This window comes from Mus caroli, unplaced genomic scaffold, assembly GCF_978045245.1.
Source record: "Mus caroli unplaced genomic scaffold, Mus_caroli_1 scaffold_8, whole genome shotgun sequence".
Taxonomy (NCBI): Eukaryota; Metazoa; Chordata; class Mammalia; order Rodentia; family Muridae; genus Mus; species Mus caroli.
Window position 1 is genome coordinate 3,138,034 of NW_028227263.1, and position 21,764 is coordinate 3,159,797.

Below are 21,764 nucleotides of genomic sequence, written 5' to 3' on the forward strand. Positions count from 1 at the left end.
AACTAGGCATATGGATGCATGCCTTTAATTCCACAGGCAGGTGGATTTTCATGAGTTGAGGCCAGCAAAAGGTGCTATAGTGAGTGTTGTGGACTGGGGAGTGTAACAATGGCTGTCTTCACACTGGAGAGAATCAACAAAATAAAATAAAACAGGACATGAAAATTGGGGGGGTAGGAAAATAGGGATGAACCTGGGAAGAGTTAAGGGGAGAAGTTGGGTAAATATTATCTAAATAAATTGCAGGAGAGTCTTGAAGAGTTGATACAGTGATTTTTTAAAAAGATGAACCGTGGGGGTTGGAGAGATGGCTCAGCTGTTGAGGGCTCCAGCTGCTCTTGCAGAGGACCCAGGTTGGTGCCCAGCCTTACTCGATGGCTTACAACCAACCCACTTGGTTTACATCCAGCTCTAGTTCCAGAAGATCCAAGGCCCTCTTCTGCTCACTGAGGGTGCCAGGCACACATGGCATTAGGCATGCAGGCAAAACATTCATACACACAAAATAAAATAAATAAACCTTAAAAATTCATAAAAATTAGATACAAAAAATACACGGAGAAAGTCAACATCCTTCTTTTTCTTTTTTTCATGACTTTATTCACTTACTTTACGTCCTGACCGCAGCCCCCCATTTTCTCCCCCCATTTCCCCTCTCTTCCTCCATTACCCTCTCCCCTTCTCCTCGGAGAAGGAGAAGCCCCCATAGGTACCAATCTGCCCTGGCACATCAAGTCACAGCAGAATTAAGTGCATCCTCTCCCACTGAGGCCAGACAAGGCAGCCCAGCTAGGGCAAAGAAATCCAAAGGCAGGCACCAGAGTCAGAGACAGCTTCAATCATGAGGGGCCCCACATGAAGACCACACTGCACATCTGCTGCAAATGTGTAGGGGGCCTAGGTCCAACCCATGTATGCTCTTTGGTTGGTGGTTCAGTCTCTGTGAGCCCCCATGGGCCCAGGTTATTTAGTTCTATAGGTTTTCTTGTGCCATCTTTGACCTCTCTGGCTTCCTCAGTCCCCGCCTCCACTCTTCCACAGGATCTCCTGAGCTCTACCTGATGTTTGGCTATGGGTCTCTGCATCTGTTTCCATCAACTGCTGGATGCCTCTCAGAAGGCAGTTATATTCTTACCATCCAAGAAATGAAAAAAACCAAAGGGTACTAGATTCTGCCTCAATGGTTACCATTAAAAACAAATAACAAGCAAGATGAAGAGAAACCTTCAAACACAGCTGGAGGGAAAACTGACGCCGTTATGGAAATCAGCATGGAAGTTCTTGAAGGACTAAGAATAGGATTATCATGTGACCCAGCATATTACTCCTGGGAAGACAGCCAAAGCAATGCACATCAACAGAGCAGGACTCCTTTGCACCCTCAGTCCACACACTACAGCCAGGCTATGGGATCAGCTGAGGTGCCCACCCACAGACCAATGGGTAAAGCAAATGTGGTTTACATATACAATGGGGCTTTTAGCCATAAGGAATAAAATTATGCCATATTCAGGGAAATGGATGCTACTGGGGAACACTGTATTAAGAAAGGCAACCCACATACCCATGCATATGTTTAATGACACGACAGCAGAAGAGGGACCATTTGTGGAGAGGAGGGACTATCTGGAAGCAGGAAGAGGAACCGGAAGGGTAAGGGGTGAATGTGGTCAATACATGATGTACTTAATTGGATGCACAGAATGTTATCTTGAAATGCCTCACTTTGGACAACAAATGCACCCTGATTAAAAAACAACAACGCAAAAGGTTTGTTTTATTTTGCTTTGCTATGCTCTGCATTTTGAGATATGTCCTCACCATATACCTGGACTGTCTGGAACTTGCTATATAATCCATTTGCCTCTACATGTAACCCTCAGCAGCACCACATACTGGTTAAAAAGCTGTGTGTGTGTGTGTGTGTGTGTGTGTGTGTGTGTAAGGAAATAATTAAGAACAGCATTGAGAATCCATGACAAGTCCATGTAAACCATAAAGTAAATAAAAAATAGTAACTAGAAAATCACCTGGCAGAGAGGAGGCAGGGAGTGTGTGGGGCTGTAGTCACCTCCTGTGAGTGGGTCTACAAGTTTGCTTTCTATTGCTGTGGTAAATACCATGACCAAAGGCAGCATGCAGAGAAAGAGTTTATTTCATCTTAGAGTTTACAGTCCAACATGAAGGGAAGTCGAGGCAAGAAGTTAGAAGCAGGGCCTGAAGCAGATACTGTGGAAGAAAGCTACCTACTGGCTTGCTCTCCATGGCTTGCTCAGCCTGCTTTCTTATACAGTCCAGAACCACCTGCCCAGGGGTAGTACTGACCCCAATAGACTGAGCCCTCCCACAACACATCAATCAAGAAAATGCCCCCCAGGGCTGGCAAGATGACTCAGCAAGTAAGAGCATTGACTGTTCTTCCAAAGGTCCTGAGTTCAATTCCCAGCAACCACATGATGGCTCAAACCATCCATTATGAGATCTAACACCCTCTTCTGGTGTGTTTGAAGACAGCTACAGTGTACTTATTTATACTAATAAATAAATCTTTGGGCCAGAGTGAGCAAGGACTGAGCAAGTGGGGCCGACTAGAGCGATCAGGGCCGACCAGAGCAAGCAGAGATCCTAAATTCAATTCCTAACAACCACATGAAGGCTCACAACCATCTGTACAGCTATGGTGCACTCATATGCATAAAATAAATAAAGAAGAAAAGAAAAAGAAAATGCCCCCACAGACTTACATGCCAATCTGATAGAGGCACTTTCTCAATGGAGGTTAGCTCTTCCCAGATGACTCTAGCTTATATTAAGCTGATAGAAAAACTAACCAGGATAGCCTATGGTGGAATCCACAGCCAGATGTCAGCTTCAGCCTTCCTGACTGGCTTGCACCCTTCATATTCCGCTCTGCCAGTTGCCAGTTCAAGTGTGGGAATGGTTTTGCCTCTGTGCTAGACTTAGGCTGGAGACAGGAGAGGTTCTTGTCATTTGCAGATTGTAGTCTTAGAAGAACTGGTCCACAGGAAGGGTGCCCCCCCCCATAGCCAGCCATGTTCTTGATGCCACATTTGGCACTGAGGCATGGATATTGAGCCTTTCTGATTCCCAGTCATGTGAGCCTTCACCTCTGCCCAACAAAGAGTATAAAATATCCACAGAAAACTTCTAGAGATAAAAATCACTGTGAAGTAAAAATATGATGAATGGATTTAACAGCATATTAGACATTGCTGAAAGAAAAATGGGCAGACTTCAAAGACAGCAATATTATCCAGAAGAAAAACAGAATTAAATATTAAAATGTCTGACAAGATTGACAGCCCCTTCCATCCCTCTGTCCTTATCTTCTTTCTTCCTACTTCTTCCTTCCTTTCTCTATTCCTTCCTTCCTCCATTCCTATTTTCCTTCCTTTCCTCCTTCCTTGAACTAACAGTAGTTCATTGGACTGCAAAGTCTAAAAATAAGTCTTGTCTACATGTAAACATAAGAAGTGATCATGTGCTGAGTAAAAACACCTGGGCAGGGGTATAAAGGCCCAGGCTCAGGAGGATCCACATCTGCACACTTCCTCTCCACCTGCTCCTCTGACTTACTCCGTCCTCAACCGAACTCCAGAACCATGACCTGCTGTGGCTGTTCAGGAGGCTGTGGCTCCAGCTGTGGGGGCTGTGGCTCCAGCTGCTGCAAGCCTGTGTGCTGCTGCAAGCCTGTGTGCTGCTGTGTGCCAGCCTGTTCCTGCTCCAGCTGTGGGGGCTGCAAAGGAGGCTGTGGCTGCTGTGGAGGCTGTAAAGGAGGCTGTGGCTCCTGTGGGGGCTGTAAGGGAGGCTGTGGCTCCTGTGGAGGCTGTGGCTCCTGTGGGGGCTGTAAGGGAGGCTGTGGCTCCTGTGGAGGCTGTGGCTCCTGTGGGGGCTGTAAGGGAGGCTGTGGCTCCTGTGGAGGTTGTGGCTCCTGTGGGGGCTGCAAGGGAGGCTGTGGCTCCTGTGGGGGTTGTGGCTCCTGTGGGAGCTGCAAGGGTGGCTGTTGCCAGTCCAGTTGCTGCAAGCCCTGCTGCTGTCAATCTAGTTGCTGTAAACCATGCTGCTCTTCAGGTTGTGGGTCATGTTGCTGTCAGTCCAGCTGCTGTAAACCCTGTTGCTCCTCAGGCTGTGGGTCTTCCTGCTGTCAGTCCAGCTGCTGTAAGCCCTGCAGCTGCCAGTCCAGCTGCTGTAAGCCCTGCTGCTGCCAGTCCAGCTGCTGTAAGCCCTGCTGCTGCCAGTCCAGCTGCTGTAAGCCCTGCTGCTGCCAGTCCAGCTGCTGCAAGCCCTGCTGCTGCCAGTCCAGCTGCTGTGCCCCTGTGTGCTGCCAGTGCAAGATCTGAGGTTCTGTCTACAAACCTCCTGAAAATCTGGACCTCAAGGATTAACCAAAACTGTATCCTGACATCCTGAAAAAAGTCTGCATCTATTCTCTGAATTTTGCCAGGGTGGAGTGCCAATATTAGCATACAGCCTACAGCCTTGAGGTTATGGGGCATATCATGTCTTGAGTTCTGTCCAAACTCCTAAATTCTCCTTCTCTCTTACTTTCATCACTCAGCCTTTCAAGGATTCCAAGGCTCCAGTTCACTTGCTGGGGACATTCTGAGACTGGATATCTTCTGAACAGAGGCTCTCACTGGCCCCTGTCATTCTAGCCTTCAAATTCATCACCCCCCCTCCCCCCAGCTGCCTGAGCCCTACTCCTTTGGAATTTAATCTCCAGGGCATGGTGGCACTGGAGACCCATAAGTTAAGTCACAAGGGAAGGAATTCTCCCATTTCTCTCCTGCAACTCAAACAGGAGCTCTCTGTTAAATGCTGTACCTGAATCATTAAATAAATCCACTGCATCCCTCCAAGAGTTTGTATACCGTGTTTTCAGTCTGTCTAATGAGTTTGTATACTGTATTTTCAATCTGTATCATTAGGAAGCCATGTGGCCTCGCTGTTACCCTCAGGCCATGCTCCCCATGGACTCCCTTTGCTAGGGTTTCATCACAGACATCTGTAGAGCTTGTGATTTAAATGATGAAATCAACACAAAGGTCTTCCTGGATATCTGTAGCCTCATGTAGATAACTGTGTAGCTCAAGAGAGGTTCTGGGCTCCATTGAAGAAATCATGAAAACAACAAAGCAAGCAAAACAAAGAAAGAAAGAAAGAAGAATGGAAAATGCAAATAATCTTAGGATTGTGTAGTGGCTATTCCTGGTTGTCAACTTGATTTATTTGGAATGAACTACAATCCAGAATTGGAAGGCTCACCAGTGACCCTTATCTGGAGGCTTGGAGATCCTTATCTGGATCTTGGTATGGAGATCTTGAGCCATAGTGGCTATGGATTCCAGAAGATTAAATCTCTGAGTTTAAGGAGATTTAATCTGGGCTACACCTTTTATCTGGGATTAAAGGTGTGGTGGAACACACCTTTAATCTGGGCTACACCTTCTGCTGGAGACAATATAAGGACATTGGAAGAAGGGAGTCTAGCTCTTGCTCCTTCGCCTGCTTGCAGTGTGAGACTGAGTAACTGCTAGATCTTTGGACTTCCATTCACAGCTGCAACTGAACCATTGTTGGGAATTGGGCTGCCGACTGTAAGTCATCAATAAATTCTTTTACTATATAGAGACTATCCATAAGTTCTGTGACTCTAGAGAACCCTGACTAATACAGATTGTAAAGGCCAGATGTCTAAAACTGAGATGTCACAGGGCAGTAGCTGTGGCCTCTGTCCTCCTGTGCCCTCTGTCAACTTGCCAACTCTGTCTTCTCTGTGTGCCTCTGTCATGGTCCCATTTCTTGTAGTACAGCATGTACATTGTGGCCTTCATAGTCTGTTATGACCCCATTATAACTTATATTTGCGAAGACCTTTTCCCCAGATAAAGTAATCTCTTTGGTGCTTCAGGACAGGGTCATGGTTCATCTGAGAGGCCCCTCCAGGTTCAGGGAATCACACCTTCCTACCTTCCACAAGGAAGAACATCTTTGGTTCCTTCTCTTCAGCTTTACCTGTCAACAAACCCTACAATCTTTCCCAAGCATCATTCAGCAACTTCCTTTCACGCTATCTCCACCTCTCTGCTGAACTCTATGTCTGTCTCTTGCCTATGATGTTTATTGCTAACCTGGAGCCACACACACACACACACACAGGCTCCCACAGTACTCATGATAGGTCGTATGCATTGCCTTCTCTGGGCTTTGCCAACATCAAGGGCTGGCAGGTTGAGTCTCTGGCAGTCTCTTCCTGGCCTGCAGCTATTACCTTTGCACAGGTCCTTATGATACTGGGTAAAGAATGAGAGAGATATGAATAACTAAGGAAAACAGCAGCTGTGACTTGGTGTCTCTTCTCTTAATGCTTAGGGTGGCTGTAGTGGTTTGAATAGGAAAGAGTACCACAGACTCATGTGTTGGAATTATTGGCCATAGGGAGTAGCACTATTAAGAGGTGTGGCCTTGTTGGAGTAGGTGGTGTCTTTTTGAGGAAGTGGGGCACTGTGGGGGTTGGCTTTGAGGTCTTCTATGCTTAAGCTGCTCTAGTGCGGCACACAGTCTCCTTCTGCTGCCTGTGAATCATGATGTAGAACTCTCAGCTCCTCCAGCACCATGTCTGCCTACATTCAGCCATGCTTCCTAGCATGATGATTATGGACTAAACCTCTGAAATCATAAGCCAGCACCAATTAAGTTTAGAAAAGTTGCCTTGGTCATAGTGTCTCTTCAAAGCAATAAAACCCTAATGTTGGGAGTGACCTTGTTTGAACATTTACTGCCTTAAGTGTTTGCTGGCATAAAGTCTTGGCCCCTGTAGGAAAGTACTAGCCCAGATGAATACAAATAGACATAGATCCTGAAGTCAGTGGAGAACAAATAGCTATACATCTTGTGGATAGGTGCCTAACAACCCTTTCTGTTCTGATCTTTCTGCTGAACTGTTTATCCAGTCAATATCCTGTTCCTGGGAACAGGTGCATTACCCAGAGACAAAGCGACCCCCTCCACCCCTTTACCTGCTCCTACGAGTATATAACCTGTGTGGGAAAAATAAAAGTTTTTTAGCTTGATCATCAGACTTGCTGTCCATTCTGTGTGTTTCTTGCTCCCCCATTTTCTTCCAGGTGGCCCCTCAAGTCCCTGTTCAACTGTCCCGCAGGTCGGGACACCCTAAGACAATGGCCTTTTGTGGTTGCACCTTCTTAAAATTCAAGATAAGTTTTTCACATTATATCAGAAGTGAAAACTTCTGAGAATCCAGATTTGTGCTCCACCAAAGGTCTGTATCTTCAAAAGATGTGATGTCATTATAGCATCCCTTGCATTGTAGTACATACACACAGACACACCCCCCTTTTGGGGGGATCATGGGAAGAAAAACCCCACAAGAAAGATATGGTTCACCATATTCTGGAAGGGGTAAAGGGTCACCTAGCTCCATAAATACATCACCCACTTCATAAATATTCATAAAACCTTCCTTGAAACCCATAGTCCAGAATCCACCAGGTTGATGACGGCCTTGGGGAAGCCATCTTAACCTTTCTTTGGAAAGTGTGCTTCACTTAGCTTTGCTAAATAAACTTCTGTTCAAACTACCTATGTTGCTTAGCTGAATTCTTTTTTTTTTTTAACTGAAAAAAAAACTTTTTTTATTTTTGATTTTGAAACAGGGTTTCTCTATGTAGCTTTAGCTGTCCTGGAACTTGCTTTGTAGATCATGTTGGCCTCAAACTCATGAGATCTGGCTGTCTCTGCCTCCCAAGTGCTGGAATTAAAGGTTTGTGCCATTACCACCTGGCTTAGTTGAAAACTTGTATATTGTATATTTAGATAATGTTCTCCCTCACCTGTTCTCCTCAGATTCTCCTCACTGCCTTACTTACCTCATTTTATGTTCTGTCTTTCAAAAATAAAATAAAACACACACACACACTCTGCAAAAACACAAAAACAAGAAAATCAAAACAAGCAAAAGACTCATAAGGTGAAAAATACTAAAACAAGGCTAAATGAAACAAAAAGTACACAAAAAGTACCACTGAGTTCCTTTTGTGTTGGCCAACTACTCCTGAAGCTGACTACTCCATGTGTGACCTGCTCCGGAGTGTGGTAAGTGTACCAGTGAGTATTGGGGAAACACTTATTTTTCCATTTACAAGTAGATATCAATTTCTGGTAGCATCTTGGTTAGGTTGGGACCCTGTGCACACTCTCCCTCTCAGTGCTGAGACCCAGTCAGCTTGAACCTATGCAGGTCTTATGCATGCTCTGGCTGAATCCTTTTCTTCAAGAAGACAAGAACAGAGAGGCACCTGTAATATCTAGTGCAATGGCTAGGATCAACTTCCTTCAGAGGTATGACAAACTCTCTGACTTTTGTGAGGTCAAGAGAGAAAAATGTGTAAAGAAGCCTTTGAAACACCCAAGTGCCACTAAAGATTGTCTACACTTTGCCTATGTCTTAGTCAGGGTTTCTATTCCTGCACAAACATCATGACCAAGAAGCAAATTGGGGAGGAAAGGGTTTATTTGGCTTACATTTCCGCATTGCTGTTCATCACTGAAGAAGTCAGGACTGGAACTCAAGCAGGTCAGGGAGCAGGAGCTGATGCAGAGGCCATGGAGGGATGGATGTTCTTTACTGGCTTGCTTCCCCTGGCTTGCTCCGCCTGCTCTCTTATAGAACCCAAGACTACTAGCCCAGAGATGGTCCCACCCACAAGGGGCCTTTCCCCCTTGATCACTAATTGAGAAAATGCATTACAGTTATATCTCATGGAGGCATTTCCTCAACTGAAGCTCCTTTCTCTGTGATAACTCCAGCTGTGTCAAGTTGACACAAAACTAACCAGTACAGCCTAAATGATATACAAAGGTTAAAACTAAAAGCTAGTGAAACTGTCCTCCTAGGTGTTCAACAAAGCTTGGAGGCCTACACTCATGAAGACAGAGAGACAGAGAGAGAGAGACAGACAGAGAGAGAGAGAGACAGAAAGAGAGGCAAAGAGACAGAGAAGCCATGAGGCTACTCAAAGGATCCAAACTGAAAGGCACAGATCAAGGAGAAACTTGCCAAGAATTGACTTTGTCAAGGGTCCAAAACAAAACCAGAACAGTCCTTTCTCTGCTTCACCAGGTTGAGCTAGAAATCAGTTGATGCTGGCTGAAGAGGGAAGAATAAGGAAATTGTCCCCAGAATAAAGTAACCCCAGGTCTCTATGGAACCACCCAGTGTTTCCTCTCCATCCTAGGCCAAATTCTTAAGGAAAAATAAATATTCCGAATTATTGTTGGATTCAGTGGGTGGAAGCCAAGAAAACTGACCAGATAAAGAAACTTAAAAAGAAAACCTTTATTTCTGAACACTCAGGGAGGCAGCTAGTTAAGGGTCTGAACCACATACCTAAGGGAAGATTAATCTTTTTCTTTCTTTCCTTTTTTTTTTTTTTTTTTTTTAATTTTTCGTGACAGGGTTTCTCTGTGCAAGCCTGACTGTCCTGTAACTCACTCTGTAGACCAGTCCGGTCCTCAGAAATCTGCCTGCCTCTGCCTCCCAAGTGCTGGGACTAAAGGCATGTGCCACCACTGCTCAGCTGAGATTGTTCATTTTTTTTTTTTTTTTTTTGGTTTTTCAAGACAGGGTTTCTCTGTATAGCTCTGGCTGTCCTGGAACTCACTTTGTAGACCAGGCTGGCCTCGAACTCAGAAATCCGCCTGCCTCTGCCTCCCGAGTGCTGGGATTAAAGGCGTGCGCCACCACGCCCGGCTTGAGATTGTTCATTTTTAAAGGATGGGAACACAAAGCAAGTGGGGAGCTGGGGAGAGATGCAGTGTTATCCATTGTATTTTGATATTATGGGTTAAGCAAGGGAGTACCCATTGAAGACTGGGCTGATCTAGGGTACCTACCTAGCTTCAAGGTCTGTTGCAGTAAATCTCCAACCCAAATAAGTCAGGGCAAAGACAGCACAACTCAATTGATATGAATATAAGCTGCATGCCTAGATTGGGCAGATCTACTGAAAGAACCTAGTGGGGAAACCCCCACTCAACTCCCGATTCGGTGTGCACCCAAGAATCACAAACGGACGACCATCTTGGTGTAAAAACATGAGGTAGTTTAATGGCGGAGCTCCAGGTCAAAACTCATCTCGCACAGGAGACAGTGGATTCGACCCTGAGGCTTGGAAGCTAGGGGTTTTTATAGAAAAAGGGGTGGGGCTGGGGGAGGAATTGGCTCAGTTTCACATGATTGGTTCATTTAAACATTAGCAGACTGTCAGAAGGGCGGGAGATAGGGAGGCGCAGGGCCAGTTCGGCAAGTCATTCTCTTTATCTTTATGGCAAAGCAGTCTCAGGAATGTCTTAACGGGCCTGCCCAGGCATGTCCTGGCCTGTTCTGCTATGTTCTCAGCCCCAGGTTTCAAAGCTCACAAACAACTCTTTGGGCTATTTGACATAAATTACATGAATCACAGGTCTCAAGTTTTATTTCTTTTCATTACCACTACACTACTATATTTCCCAGCTATGAGATCCCTTATAACTTGAAGTTTCTCCAGGCCATGTGCTTCTGCTCCATTTTCCTTCCACCTCCTCTTCTGTCTTCCTCTCTCTCCCCCTCACCCCCCTTCTCTCCCAAACTTTCAGCTCCACCTTCCCTACTCTTGCCCAAAGGCTCTAGCCTTTATTTAACAAATTAAGGTAGGGAGAAGGTTCACAGGAAGTCACCTGAGTACTGACTCATTCCTTGTTCTAATCCCCTCCCAGGAGAGTGGAATTAACATCAAAATACAAGAGCCCCAGGACTAGGTCCTTAGTTCATTATCCTAGACTTTAGGTCCAGAGGTCAAAGTGATAAGGAAAAGTGAAAGGAATGGGTCAGCTGCCTGTGGTTAATTAGGATATAACAGGCAATTGGTTATATATTTTTATAACGTATGCACTTTGGTTTAGATAGCAGCAATTTCTATATTTCTTACCTGCTAACAGACAATTAAGAATATATTTGGAGGAGTGGGATAGGTACCCATTCCTAGGCCTGGGAACATGAACTTGTTTGACCCTGCCAGCAAGATGGAGAAGTTATCCTTGAGATATCTGGAATCAGACAACTGTCTCCTTTATACGTAGTCCTTGAGATGTCTGGGCTTGCACAACTGATTACAACAGAAGCTGTTCTGATATAAGGAAGTCCCCAGCTCCTCTAGGGCCTGGGATCTTGAATTTAGTTTCTTTCTGTGATTAAATGACGTCTGAAAATGAAATGGTAGTTCTTAGAATATGTTTCTTTGCCTGTTTCTGACACCACCACCTCATCAGAATTGTCAGAGTTGTTAGGGTACAAGCCTGGGCCCCAGTATCCATAAGTACCTATGCTCAGCCCCTCTCACAATGAGCCAATTAACAGACAAGTCACAGTGAAAAGCAGAGAAAAGAAAATTATTCATTCAGTGCAGCCACACTGGGAAAAGGAACAAAGAAGTGTAGTGACTCCCAAATTCCTCTTCAGGGTTCAGACATGAGGCTCAGGCTTAAACAGAGGGCAGGAGGAGCACAGAGGTAAGAGTCCTGGTCAGGGTGTGGTCCTGCCCATCACTGACCCATCACTGTCTCAGCTCCAGTCTCTCCTGCAAGGTGGTCTGACAAGTTCTCAGAACTCAGGGAAGTCTCTAGGAGACAAGTTTCCTCTCTCACTGGCACCAGGCTTCAGCCCTTTTCTTCTCCCTGGAAAATTTAAGGTCTTTGAAGACCTTAATAGTCTGATAATTGAAGAGACAGGCACACATTTCTCTCAGAACATCTTTATTCCTGCTAGGAATGTCATAAGCTACAGAGACTGTCCTGGGAACATGAAGAGGAAAACAGAGATCCTATCTCTCTGCAATGGAAACCCCTGCCACCATTGCTGTGTCCAAGGGAAGCAGCAGATGATGACATGGCTCTGGTTTAAGGGCATCTGAGAGCAGTCAGAATCTTGGCAGGAGAAGCAATAGTCTGAACATGTCTCAGACACACAGAAACGGCTAAGGCTGGATCCCTCTTTAGAGAGATTGGGGAGTGAGAGGCTTAAGAAGGCAGAAGGCAAAAGGCAGAAATTATCTCACAAAGCCTTCATATCCGTATAGGACACTCTGGTAGCTCTATTCTGTAGAAGAGCCCACTGCTCAGAGGGACAATAAAACCTGCTCAAAGAAAAAGAGTGTAAGAGCCGGAGTCCCAACCAGGTCATGCTCTCTGACATGAGCCAGACAAGAAAGAGTTTTCCTTCAATACAAATTCCATAGAAATTACGTCAGAAAAAAACACATTCCAAGCATGGAGTGTCAACAGACCAAAGGGAAAATTGCCAAACAAGTAAACAGGGAAGACAACAACATGGAGGACACCACGTGTAACTTCATACCTGACCTGGGCAGGGATATAAAGGCCCAGCAGTCTCAGGAGGCTCCACATCTGCACACTTCCTCTCCACCTTCTCCTCTGACCTACTCCATCCTCAACCAAACACCAGAACCATGACCTGCTGTGGCTGTTCAGGAGGCTGTGGCTCCAGCTGTGGTGGCTGTGGCTGTTCAGGAGGCTGTGGCTCCAGCTGTGGGGGCTGTGGCTCCAGCTGTGGGGGCTGTTGCAAGCCTGTGTGCTGCTGCAAGCCTGTGTGCTGCTGTGTGCCAGCCTGTTCCTGCTCCAGCTGTGGGGGCTGCAAAGGAGGCTGTGGCTCCTGTGGGGGCTGTAGCTCCTGTGGGGGCTGCAAGGGAGGCTGTGGCTCCTGTGGAGGCTGCAAAGGAGGCTGTGGTTCCTGTGGGGGCTGTGGCTCCTGTGGGGGCTGTAAGGGAGGATGTGGCTCCTGTGGGGGCTGTAGCTCCTGTGGGGGCTGCAAGGGAGGCTGTGGCTCCTGTGGAGGCTGCAAAGGAGGCTGTAGTTCCTGTGGGGGCTGCAAGGGAGGCTGTTGTCAGTCTAGTTGCTGCAAACCCTGCTGCTCTTCAGGTTGTGGGTCATCTTGCTGTCAATCCAGCTGTTGCAAGCCATGCTGCTGTCAATCAAGCTGCTGCAAACCCTGCTGCTGTCAGTCCAGCTGTTGCAAACCTTGCTGCTCTTCGGGTTGTGGGTCTTCTTGTTGCCAGTCCAGCTGTTGTAAGCCCTGTTGCTGTCAGTCTAGCTGCTGCAAACCCTGTTGCTCTTCAGGCTGTGGGTCTTCCTGCTGTCAGTCCAGCTGCTGCAAGCCCTGCTGCTGCCAGTCCAGCTGCTGTAAGCCCTGCTGCTGCCAGTCCAGCTGCTGTAAGCCCTGCTGCTGCCAGTCCAGCTGCTGTGCCCCTGTGTGCTGCCAGTGCAAGATCTGAGGTTTACTGGTCACAGTCCTCCACTAATCTGGCAGACCAGCTCTGAGGTTCTCTCCTGGGTCTTCATTCTTTGGTCTTGAAACTGCATCTCCTTACTGAGGGGGGTGAGTCCTGGGGTGGAGAAGAACTCCTCTTGCTGGAAGCTATCTCTTCATTCCACACTCAGTGGATCAGACCTTCCTCCACTTCCTTCTCTCCGGTCTGCAAGACTCTGACTTCCTTGGCACCTGGCCTCACCTGGAGGCTACATCAAGACTACAGGTAGGTGTCAGGCTATGGAGTTCACCACAACTTGGGGCCCCAGGGAGCTGTGAATCCTTTTCATCAAGCATTGGCCCTGCCAGGCTCATCTCTATGTGACCTCTCCTGGGTTTCCATTCTTTCTGATTCTGTCTGGGTGAGCACACTGTGCCTTTGATACAAACATCCTTCAATAAACGTTCTCTGCCCACTGTATTTCTTATGTGGTTCTTTGTTCTCATAACTGATTAGTAGATTCTCCCATTTTCTCCTTACCCAATTTGTCCTCTGAGGTTCCTTGTGTTATTCCATGGTGCACTCTTCTGCCATCTTCCCCACACCCCAACTCCCACCAGAGCCAACCCCATCACATACAATATGAAGCAGACTGAGCCAGGAAGGCTAGGCCCAACAGCAGCTCCTTTAGAGTTGGGCATCTTTGAAGAATCAGGAAACAGACATGACATAGTGCATGGGTTTTATTTGTTTTGTCTTTAGTCACTGAGTCAGAAACAAACAATTGAAAGGCAGCCATGTGACCAAGAACTGGACTGCACTAAGGGGTGCTGATACTTCTTTCATGGGTGTAGCCGGAGCTTCTGCACTTAGCTGTGTGGTTTGAAGCCTTCCTTAGAGTATCCAAACCTGCCTTGTTTGCCAAGAATCCACTTAGGCTTACTCGGGGGGAGTAAGGCATGCTAAGACCTATGTCTATGTCCTGTGGTCTCTTATTGCGACCATGAGTTAAGATCAAAGAAACTAAAAAACAATTTCTTTCTTCAGTTGCATAGGCTACTTCTCATCTGTAGAAGCTCATGTGGCCCAGGAGTGAGTCACAGATCAGTAGCACAGGACACATCCCATTGCTGTGGGAGATATCTGATAGACACACTGGGGGGCTTAGAATCAGAGAGTTTTATAAAAGACATGTCATCCAGATGAGAAAGCTAATGTTTCATCCTCATAACTTCTCACCCTCTTTTGGCTTCTCTTCCTCGAGTTCAGGGCCTCACACACACTCAGCACATGCTCTACCAACTCAGCTACCTCCAAGCACCAGAATTGGATATTTCTTACTACAAGAACTAAGGTCCCTGGACTGCTATAAGAAATTATAGAAACGGAATGGGTTCAAATAGGGGAAATGTATTTTCTCAGAAAGTGGGAAGCCAGAGTCTAAATCCAAGGTCTCAGCCAAGAGCTGAGAGCCCCCATCTCTGGACTGAGGGAGAATGGGTGTTTCATCTGGTGGATGTTGACATTCTTAGGGTCTTAGTTCCTATTCTATTGCTGTGGTAAGACATCATGATCAAGGCAACATACTGAAGAAAAGGTTTATTGGGAGCTTACATCAGGTTAGAGTCTATGACTGTCAAGGCAGGGAGTATGACCGCAGGCAGAAATTGAGAGCTTACCAGAGACAAGGACCAGGAAGAAAAAGCCCTAACTGGGAATGTTGAGGGCTTTTGAAACTTCAAAGCCCACCTCCAGTGGTACACCTCCTCCAACAAGGCCACATGTCCTAACCTTCCCAGACCAACTGTGGATCAAGTATTCAAATACATGAGCCTATGGAGGCCATTCTCATTCAGACCACCACACATAGACTGGAGGTTGCAGCCTTCTAAGCTGTCTTCCTCCCTCCCTGGTCATACTTCCTCTACCTTTGTGGGTCTCTATCTTTCTATTTTGTAAGGCTATGATGGGATTTAATGTTGACCCAAATATTCTAGGTAAGCTCATTTTTCTTTTGGTCTTGTTGTTCTTTGTTTTGAGTCTATTGGGGGTTGATTTAAATTTAATTTTATTTAATGCCTACCTATGGCTGTTTTGCCTGCATGCATGTCTGTGTACCTGCAGAAGTCAGAAGAGGGTGCTGGAGCCCCTGAAACTGGAGTTGCACATGGTTATAAGCAGCCTTGTAATGCAGGAAATTGAAAACAGGTCCTCTGCAAGAGTATCAAGTACTCTAAACCACTAACTAATCCATCTCTCCAGCTCCTGGTTTCTTGTTTTTATAAGACAGAATTGCAGATTGGCTTTGAACTCAAGAAATCCTCTGTCTCCATCTTTGAAGCCCCAGAACTATAGGCATAGAACACCATCCCCATTTAGGCACATCTCTAAATTCCTTTTTGTTGTTGTCATTTTTAGATTTATTTATTTTTATTTATATTAGTATACCATAGCTGTCTTCAGACACACTGGATCCCATTACAGATGGTTGTAAGCCGCCATGTGTGTTGGGAGCTATTAAGACAACACTATTGTCCTGATCTCTGAATTGGGCCTCTCCCCCCGAGAAGAAAAGGGGGTCAAAAGCGGGCCACCGACGCACCATTCTGAGAACAACCACAAAATGTTCCAGCCCTAAGTCGGTGCCAGATGCCCTGACCACACCCTGATACCACCAAGTTCCTGCTTCCCCGTGTAGCTGCCAAAAGAAAAATTTCCACTGCCCCACCCCTCCTGCTGAGAAGTATTTGTACTTCCCCTTTTACTTATGCGTTTCTGCTGCCCCACCCCTCCTGCTGAAAAGTACTTCCCCTTTTGCTTGTGCATTTAAGCCTTGAGCCTTTCTGAATAAAGCGAGACCTTGATGCTACTCAGACTGCTTCTGTGTGTCGTTCATTGCACAGGGTTCTTGTCTCTCCCTCCCCCCATTTGGTTCTTAGGAGAAGGTCCCCTCAAGACCCTCGAATAACTGGACCTGCTGGACGGGTCACATGTGATTGCTGGGAATTGAACTCAGGACCTCTGGAAGAGCAGTCAGTGCTCATAGCTACTGAGCAACTAGAAAGCAGAAAGAGATGGACTTTCCATTGGCCATCTTCTTTTTCTTCAGCTCAGGACCATAAATACTGGCATCCACACTCAGAATAGGTCTTCCCACCTCAGTTAAACCTTTCTGAATTTTCCTTCACACACATACATCCCCTAAATGTGACTCTTAGATGATTTTTTTTTTTTTTGGTGTGGAAACATTTTATTGATTTAAAAAGAAACATCTTAAGTGCACCTGCCTCACTTTTTCAAAGCAAGTGCCATGCCCAGCATCTGAGTTAAGGACCACCAGGCTCTATGAAGCTGCTTCTACAAACCCTGAAGCACAGGAAATAGAAATGTACCATGCAATTGCCAAACATAACATGTAAGAGGAAAGCATACACAATTCAATGGCCATGAAAAAATAGATTAACCAAAAGATTTTTTTTTAAATACTAAGTTCAAGTTATATGGAAATTATAACTGCATAAAACATAGCATGTAATCAGAAGGACCCATCAGTGGTCACTTCTTGAACAAACTAACTTGAGTTAAAACATTAAACTTGTTTAACTTCTCTTTTTCAAAGTACTTCAAAACCTCACCAAAGTAAAACAAACAAACAAACAAACCAAAAACATGTTTTAACCATTCCAAAAGCTACAGCTCCAACCACATTCATTCCCTTGTGGTATACAAAGACATAGCTGCTAACAGAACAAGTTAGGAGCCAATATAGAAAAGAAACTGTCCCCTTCAAGTGAGAGTCAACATCTGACCTTTATTTATGTTCTCTCCCTTTCCCTATCATGTCTTTTCACATTGTCTTTGAAGAATATGCACAGTGTACTGGCTGGTTTTGTGTCAACTTGACACAAGGTGGAGTTATCACAGAGAAAGGAGCTTGAGTTGGGGAAGTGCCTCTATGAGATCCAGCTGTAAAGCATTTTCTCAATTAGTGATCAAGTGGGAAGGGCTCATTGTGGGTGGTGCCATCCCTGGGCTGGTACTCTTGAGTTCTATAAGAAAGCAAGCTGAGCAAGCCAGGGGAAGCAAGCCAGTAAGTAACATCCCCCCATGGCCTCTGCATCACTTCCTTTAGTGATCAACTGCAATGTGGAAGTGTAAGCTGAATAAACCCTTCCTCCCCAACTTGCTTCTTGGTCATGATGTTTGTGCAGGAATACAAACCCTGACTAGTACATGCAGCTTGTGGATTCACACTCCCTTCTGAGACCTCTCCTGACCACCATACAGTGTGACCAGCACAGGAACTCTCTCCACCTGACAGGAGTAACATTACTAAGAGACTCTAATACTGCTGCAAGAAAGAAAGACTTCTTACTGCTTGGTTGCCTTGATATCAATCAACCACTTAAATAAAGCTTAAAATTAAAAACTAGAAATTAAACCATGCACAGACAACCTTAGGAAAATGCAGGGTAATAAGTTACCATAAAGTCTCCCTCCTCTACTCCCAGCATTCACTTTTCCTGCAATAATCCTAAATATCCATGGGGTCTTCCTTTTCAAGAACACTGTTGGAATCAGCATGCTGGAAGCTGTGGGACAAGGCTGGTCTTTCCTGTTCTCAGTCTGCACACCCAAAGTGCTAAAAGGCTTCTGGAGAGGGCTACTGGGGGAGGGGCATCCTGGCTCCCTGCTGAGAGGGTGGGCAGGGAAAGCCCCCCCCCCACACACACACACAGTGGAGTCCTCCTCAGCTTGATCACTCTGTGAGGTAGAGACTTCCTGTCAGAGAGGAGCCTTGGCAGGAGGTGACTGTGTGGCTTGGTTTTCAGAGCTCTGGACATCTGGGGAAGCGGGAGCAGGTCCTGCCTCTTTGAGAGAAAGCAGGGCAGCTGCCTCTTTGAGAGAGGTTTGTTGTATCCCGAGAGGAGATCTGGGCAGCATTAGCAGGTGACACCCTCACTGAAGCAGCGTTCTTGACTTTAATTTGGGTACTTGTGGAAGGGCCCAAAAATCTGCCTGGCTTAGGACCAGTCTTACAGTTCACACCTTCATCTTCTTCACCAAGAGCTATCAGCCTCCTCTTTCAAATTGGGGCCATATGATGCAGGCTTCCAGGTAAATGCCGCTCTTCCAAAGTCCGACATTCTATCTGCTCATGAGGCACACGCCAGTACCTTACACCTTTACCTTCCCACGCATCAAAGGGATCCATCGTTTGCTTCAACTCAGCTACTGAGTAATAGCTCCAAATGTATGGAACATTATTCCCTACCTCTCTTCTGAAAATGCTTTTACTATGAATTCTTCCTCCCAGCTGCTTATCAATGGCATCTCTCCCATCAGTTTCTATAGCATAGACACCAGTAATTCTACTTTCACAGCTTGCACCAGATGTGTTAAAACAGTGGAGAAGCCAAACTGTTAATTCTTGGCAAACTAAGCCGTAGGAATCACAGGAGTCTGTTGAAGCCTTAAAGAATATGTCTCCATCTCAATGGCCAAGTAGTCAGACAGGCTATATGTGTAAGGGATGCCAAAGTGGTCAGCCCCTTCCTGCGGGGTGGCTCAAGTCTGCTGGTAGGGCAGGAGAGGTTATGAACCTCCCTATGGAGGTAATCCCAGTGTATTTGAATGAATGTTTATCACGGTCAATAATGCATGCCCTGGATTTATCTGTTTTTAGAGGGAAATGACCACTAAACATAGATGCCAGCACAGAGGCTTTAAAGCAGTACAGACTCTTGCTGGGCTGTGTAAAAGCAGCCGCCCATGATCAGTCCGTGCATATCCAGCACTTCTGCTTTGTGGCCTGCCATCAGACACCAAAACTGTGTCTTAAGCGTTCAGAATCTTTGAAACAATCAGAGTCCCAGACCTTTTGGGTTACCATCTGGAGACCACAAACCAAAGTGCAGGCACTCCTCGAACGCACCCTCTGTCGCGTGATGGCAGGGTTCCTGCACAATCCTCTGCATCAAACCATCCAACAGCTGAGGATGTCTGCTGTATCAGAAGCTGCAAGGGTCTGAGTCAGAAAGTCTGAGAGGTGGGGCTGGGAGCATGAACTCCACTTTGAGAAACACAGCTCAGGTGACCCCGCTGCTTCAGCAGAGAAAAACACTGAATAGTGGGGATCACCAGGCCCCACCAGGGTCTTCCTGGGACAGCAGACTCTAATTGGGTGCACACAGAAGCGTGGTGCCTGAGGTTCCCATGTCATCAGGGAAGCCAGCTCTGTCCCCACTCAGGATGACCCCCAGGCTTTGGGATCTGCCAGCCACCCAGTACCTGTTTCTTCTGCACCAATGGTCATAGTGGTGACTGCTTATCTGACCTTCAGCCACCAGGTCCTCTCAGGTGATTTTTAATCCCATTAAATTGACAAGCAAGCTTGACCATCATACCCACCCACCCCAACATCTGAGGCCAGCAGTAGTAAGTACAAATCTGTACAGAACACCATTAGCTCCTGAGCCCCTGCTGTCACCATCTAAACTACCCAGTGCTCTATGGGATAGGGAGCAGAAGATGGCATTTACAGGGACCCTCATTCCCAAGAAGATGATAGAAGAAATCAAAGAGAAGCCTATCCCCAGAAAGTCTGAGATCCTGCCAGCCAAATTTAATTAGGGACTGAAGTTTTGGGTAAGAACTCTACAACTTGATACCCTGTCTTGTAGACCACAAAGGTCCCATTGGACTCCAGGCCACCTTCAAGCCCCTTTCCTCTCTCTGGAAGGGCAGCACCCCAGCAGCTCAGGAGTCCTACCAGCCTATCCTTTACCTGAAAAGCACAGATATCCCCCACTTTATTTTCCTTTGTCTAAGTGCCTTTCTATTGCCATGGTAAAACATCATTATGAGGGTGACTGATGGAAGAGTTTATTTGGGATTGTGTTCCAGAGATATCAGAGTCCATCATGGAGGCAAGGAACAGAAGGAAACAGTAGGTGTAGCTGTAGCAGCAGGAAGCTGAGAGCTCACACAAGCAGCAGAAAGAACCGCTGAAAATGGCTAAGCCTTTACACTGTCTAAACTTGTCTTTAGTGACCCTTTCTCCCAACAAAGCCATGCCTCCCTACAGAACACACTGACTGGACACCAAATCTGTGAACCCGGGAGAGCAGGAGGGAGCATTTCTCCCTCAAACCACCACACCTTCACCCCTCCTACTGTGAATGGCTCTGGAATCAAGTGGGGTTCTCATGTATACCACAGGAACTCACATCATGAAGGAGGAGCGAGCACTCTTAGATCATTCCCCAATGCCCCATCTCTGTTCCAGGCTGCTTCTGAGAAGGCTGACCAGCTCTGTGCATTGCATGCCAGACAGACAAGTCAGCAGTTGATCATCAGGCTGTGTCTGCAGGACATGCTTCTTTAACAAGGGTTATCATCACGCAGCATCGTTTGCAGTCTTGATAGGCTGTGTTTGGCTTAGTGGCTCCTTCCTCAGTGCTCTCTTTCACCTCTTGCAAGCAGAAAGAGAAAACAAGCCACATCTCTAATACTTGGCCTGGAAATATCCTCAGCTAAATATCTACATTAACCACTTACAAGATCTGCTTCTTGACCTCCTTGGCACCAGGACCACATGCATATAACATGACTGCTTGCCCTCTGGTTTCTAATAACTGCCATTCTTTCTCAGACCTCAAGTCCTTGACATCCACACATCCACCAACAATCTATTCCAGACTTCGTGGCCTTTTCTGTGATGAGTTACATGTGTTTCCATGTCTAATTACCTAAATCCAAGTCGTGCCGTTAGGTACTATCTTAGCTGCATTGCATGTTCATGTGTTCCAGTACCATCTAAGCAGCCCTCTGCTCCCAGATACCAAAGTCTGCATTGATTTTCCATGACCGCTTAACAAGTGACACCAGTGTGGCACTTTGTGTCTTTTGACATTTTCTCCTAAATTCTGGTGACAGAGGTCTGAAGTTGTGGTTTAGCAGGGTCCCTTCTGCCGGAGAGCACGGGGCCATTCCAGGTGATTGACATTTCCTGACTTGTGATCAAATGAGTACAATTTGCCTCCTCAGTCACACAGTATGCTCTCCCACATGTCTGTCTGTGGATCTGTCTGCGATCTCTGTAAAAGCTCTTATTGTGGCATGTGAAGATCACACAGATAAACCAGGGACCTCTCTGCACCTTAAGATTGTTAACTTGGTCCGCAAAGACCCTTTCTCACAGTACTGTCATTCATCCTTTTGCTAGATAAGGTGACAGTCACAAACCACACATATTGGGAAATGGGTAACCCATAAGGATGGAGCAGAGTAGAGAGAAGTCTTTATAGCTCAGCAGAGGTGCTGTCTGTCCTCTGGGTATATCAGCACCATATCATTTCTTGCGTGGTTCCAGTGCATTGTGCCATGAGGCAGGTTCTCTGAAGAACATAAGGAGATGGT

General features: G+C 46.2%; 1 pseudogene; it reads right to left on the minus strand.

The window, feature by feature from the left end:
• The window catches only part of LOC110298093 (BTB/POZ domain-containing protein KCTD18 pseudogene), a 33,345-nt pseudogene extending 14,183 nt beyond the window's left edge, over positions 1 to 19,162 (minus strand).
• Between the last annotated feature and the right edge of the window lie 2,602 nt (positions 19,163 to 21,764).